This window comes from Chaetodon auriga, chromosome 3, assembly GCF_051107435.1.
Source record: "Chaetodon auriga isolate fChaAug3 chromosome 3, fChaAug3.hap1, whole genome shotgun sequence".
In the NCBI taxonomy this organism is placed as follows: domain Eukaryota; kingdom Metazoa; phylum Chordata; class Actinopteri; order Chaetodontiformes; family Chaetodontidae; genus Chaetodon; species Chaetodon auriga.
The window spans coordinates 29,747,963-29,752,962 of record NC_135076.1 but is presented as its reverse complement, the minus strand read 5'-3'; the positions used below and the strand labels follow the sequence as shown (position 1 = coordinate 29,752,962).

Sequence of the window (5,000 nt, the reverse complement as noted above, 5' to 3'; positions counted from 1 at the left end):
ATGAAGAGAGAAGAGATGGAGGACAAACAGAAGACATGGATGAGCGGAGGATGAGACGTGGCCAGAGAGGAGACGTGTGGAATTAAATCATGTCAAACAAAACGCTGCTTAACCGTCCGTGAAATAAACAGCAAACAGAGAAACGTGAGAGAAATGAAGAGCAGAGATTAAAGAGCTTCATTGAGTCTGATGGAGGATCAGAGACGACGAAGGTCGAAAAACTGAAACCTCAAACAGCTGAAGGGTGATGTGACCTTCTCCTCCAAGACAGACGGCTCGTCTTGGTTTGTGGACGCCTGCTGCTCTGAAGATACGAAGGGTTCTGCGTCCTCTGACCGACGGCCGTGATGTGAACACTTCACATGAGCAGTAATCAGCTCTGCTCGGGATTTAAAGGTCGCTGCTGTCCAGCAGACGAGCGGCGTCCACGCAGGAAGCACGTCAGCCGATTACCGCTTGAACCACAGAGACTCGACAGACACGTCCACAGCAAACGTTAACATGCGTCCATCTCAAAGGTCCAGAGTGAAGGACGTAGTGACATCTAGTGGTGACCAGCTAACAGCCCTCGCCTCGCCCTCCTCTACGGCGGCCACGAAAAACGCTCGAGGAGGAGGTGGAGGAGGAGGAGGAGATCTCATGAGAGGTGAGATGTTGAAGATACAGAGCGAGAGAGATAATGATGACGAATGTAAAGAGAGCGATGGAGCGAGAATGGAAGGAGGACAATGGAGGATGGAGAGAGAGGGAGGAGATAACACGCACACACTCAGCTGGACGTGTGTGTCTTGGCCTCATCAGGTCACAGCTGAGTCGGGTTGAGAGTTGAACACACTGACAGTAGAACACAGCCGCTGCGTCAGGTCACATGCTTCCCTGTGATTGGCTCGGCCGTTTCAGAACAATGATGCCAGTGATGTGATTGGCTGAGATCGTATTAATAACCACACCCCCTGACCTATAGTCACATCACACACACTCTGCTAGCTTGCACCGAGCTAACAGCGGCTAAAAGCCGCACGGAGCCGCAGAGACGAAGAAGATTCAGTTTGACTCAGTATCAACTGATCTGAGGCAAATATAAGAAAACAGCAAACATTAACTATCCAACCCTGGAGAGGATCAATGAAATGACGGCCTGATGATGAGGATGAGGATGATGATGATGAGGATGATGAGGATGATGGTTTTTAGAAAAACTGCACTGTGAATATGATAAACTGTGAATCATTCAAACAGGTGTGAGCTCAGGTGACCTGATGTCCATCATGTCCTGAGTGTGAGTGTGTGTGAGGGATTCATGTTCTCAGCTTCTCCTCTGCTCGACTTTATTTCTCACGGCTCAGAAATCCTCCTCACACAGAACGCTGGTTTGTGAGTGAACGTGCAGCGTGTTGAACGCGGACGAGAAAAAGAGCTGCGCCGTCAGCGGCTAACGCAGCAGCAGAGAAAGGCGAGACGGGGACCGTTGTCCCCTGTAACTCAGACGGTCGTCCTGTGCTTCAGTTGGACGTCGGTGAGGCACAAACCTTCACCGTGAAGACGAGCTGAGAGCAGACTGGAGCCAACACGAGGTCATCGATCAACGTCAGCTGGAGACGACCAAGACACGAGACAAAAAGACACAAAAATGTCCACTGAGTCTGCGGTCAGCCATGACAGACAATGCTGTGTGTGTGTGTGTGTGCATGTGTGAGTGAGAAACAGTACAGCCTCAGGTGGACAGGGGAAAAGTAATGAAATCATCCATCAGTGTCATGTAACACACACACACACACACACACACAAAACGAAGTTTAATGTCCACTTGAACAGGAAGTCCATAAAGAATCCAGCCAGTTTTCAAAATAAAACACCCTGTGCAGATCCTGATCAGACTCCTGTCTTCACTCAGAGACTGTTTGTCCAGAGGACAGAGGACGGACAGAGAGCTTCATCACACGGAGCAACGACAACCACCTGAAGGTCAGAGCCACTGATTCAGGATCAGACCACAGTCTCAGTGTGTCCTTCAGGTCCTGACTGATGCTGCTCAATGATGTTTAATGAGTTTAGGTCAGTTTAATGAGCTTCACTGTTTCAGCGGGACCGAAAGGAGCTGTGTGTGTGTGTGTGTGTGTCACCTGACAGCTGAGACAAAGTCCATGAAGGACAGAGGACATGTGGCTGCAGCGCTGACGGCGGAGGTGTGTCTCAGCTGTGCAGGCTGATGTGACTCGTCAGGATGAGGCTGGTCTTATTTTCTCATTTCTCACAAACCCTCTGAAGAGATTTGGGTGAATTCATTGTTTAGTTGGAGCCACAGGCTGACGGAGCTGTTCGTCCCCCGCGCTGTAGACCTCCATTATTGTCCAAAATCTATTAAACACAAATGAAAAATCCATTGTGCTGCACCGGGTCTCAAATAATGGCCTCATAAAACAACATGGAGGGTCAAGTCATTAGTTCTACACCTACTGTCGCCGCGTCATGGTGGGTTCAGGTGTCTTCAGAGACAAACTCCAGAGCCTCATGAAGAAACCAGATACGAGACATTTTTGACAGAAGACAAAACAAACACAAAGTGTTTCAGAAATAAAACATATTTGTACCACATGCATATTCATAAAGCCTCGATCAGATCAGATCAATGCTCATCTTCATCGTTTGGATCAAAGATCTGAGCAGCTGACTGTTAATCAAACGGTTTCACGTCTCTGTCCCAGTAAACCTGTGAACGTGTTTGTTTCTTCTGAGGTTGGACATTTTAATATGGAGGTCTACACACACACACACACACACACACACACACACACACACACACACACACACACACACACACACACACAGAACATCTGGTCTCAGTGTGAATGAAGATCTTTCAGAGGGAAACAGCCTGTTTGAAGGTCATCAGCTAAATACTGTATGATGTTATTCCAGGTAAAACTGGAGACGACATGAATATGACTGTAACACACACACACACACACACACACACACACACACACACACACCACTCCTGCAGTGTGGTCTGTCAGTCACACACTGATGAACACTGTCACTCAGGAAAATCCTGCAGGGGGTCACACACACACGCACGCACACGCACGCACACGCACGCACACGCACGCACACGCACGCACACACGCAGGCGACATCCCCTTTCTACCAAATGCCCTTAGCCCTGAAATTTGAGTCTGTGTGTGTGCTTCAGTGTGTGTCGGTGTGTGTTTATGTGCTCCCAGCAAGGTGACTTGTCACAGTAAATCAGCACACACACACACGCACACACACTCATGTGAACATGCACATACACACACACCTGCTGAATTTGGCCATGCACACTCTCATTGTGAATACAGCAGCAGAGACTGTAGCATCCCTCCAGTTACATTGTGTGTGTGTGTGTGTGTGTGTGTGTGTGTGTGTGTGTGTGTGTGTAGCTTCCAGACTGTTCTCTTCCAGAAGCTTCTTGGTGAACCTGCAGCTGCTGTTTGGATGGAATGTTCCAGTGTTTTCCTCGCAGACGGCGTCTGTTTGCTGCACACTGAACATCTGGTTGGATAACGACCTGCATCCTGCTGCACCTGTGACAGGTACGCTCTCTGTGAAGCTCAGCTGCAAACTGAACGACCCGCTGGAATGAGGTGGTTTGACACTGCAGCTCTTCAATGTTTGGTTTCACCACAGAGATGAAAAGTCCAAACTGACCAAAATACTGCAGCACAAAATCACGTTTTCACTTCCTGTGGCCAATCAGAGAAAAGCACCACTCGTAATCCAGCGTTTACGACTCTGAGCACTTTGCTACATGCTAACGGCTAGAAAACTAGCATAGCAGCACACGCTGCAGTGTAACAGTGCTCGCTGCAGTGTAACAGTGCTCGCTGCAGTGTAACAGTACTCGCTGCAGTGTAACAGTGCTCGCTGCAAACAAGTTTTACGGTTAGTTCACTCCTCTTCAATCTGTGCGAGGCATGGCCTCTTACAATGTAAAGTTGTACACAAAATTCACTATACTAATTTGAAGTTGTCTCGGATCTATCCCGGTGTAACTGACTCATGTAATAGATGCAAACAGTCTCCAGCTAACCACTCCCATATGTTTTGGTTCTGTCCCAGGCTTGCCACATACTGGTCTGAAATCTTTAAAACTCTTAGCACAGCATATAACACCACTATCTCTCCGGATCCTCTCTTGGCTTTGTTTGGTGCCCCCCTGCAGCCTTTCACTTCCAAAATCACACAGACTGTTCTTGCCTTTACCACTCTGTTGGCCAGGCGACTCATACTCCTCAACTGGAAACTTCCTCAACCTCCATCTCATAGCAGGTGGGTGAAAGAGGTGTTACTTTCCATTAGACTTGAAAGGCTTAGATTTTCCCTTAATGGCTCTTTAAACTCATTTGAAAAAACTTGGAGACCTCTACTAAACTATATTGAATCTTTGACATCTCTGCCTGACTGTGACATATGAGCCCCCCCCTCCCCTTTTTTTTTTTTTTTTTTTTTAAATGTACTTATTTATTTTTTATTTATTTAATTATTTTTTAATTTAAATTATATTATTTTATTTAACTTTTTGTATTTATTGTCCAGTGTTTTCTTTGTTGGTGTATTTATTGTATAGTTCTTGTGTGGGATGGGATTGCGGGAGGGATTAAAAGAGGGAAAAAATGAAAGAATGGAAGTCCTCTTTGTCACATTGTACAGTCATGTTGTTGCCTGTGAAATTACTTCCAATAAAGAAAGTTGATAAAAAAAAAAAAACAGTACTCGCTGCAGTGTAACAGTACTCGCTGCAGTGTAAAAGTACTCGCTGCAGTGTAACAGTGCTTGCTGCAGTGTAAAAGTACTCGCTGCAGTGTAACAGTACTCGCTGCAGTGTAAAAGTACTCGCTGCAGTGTAACAGTACTCTATCAGATGAAATTTCCCTTTGGATCAGACACATAACGATGTTTAAACTGTTAGAAATTAGCAGCTGTTCATTATCAAACTCCACAAACTGAACGATGTTACT

General features: G+C 46.5%; 1 protein-coding gene across 4 annotated transcripts in view; it reads right to left on the bottom strand.

Moving 5' to 3' along the window:
• Positions 1-5,000, bottom strand: part of patj (PATJ crumbs cell polarity complex component) — an 88,224-nt gene that overhangs the window by 20,238 nt on the left and 62,986 nt on the right. The gene's annotated exons all lie outside the window — the stretch shown is intronic.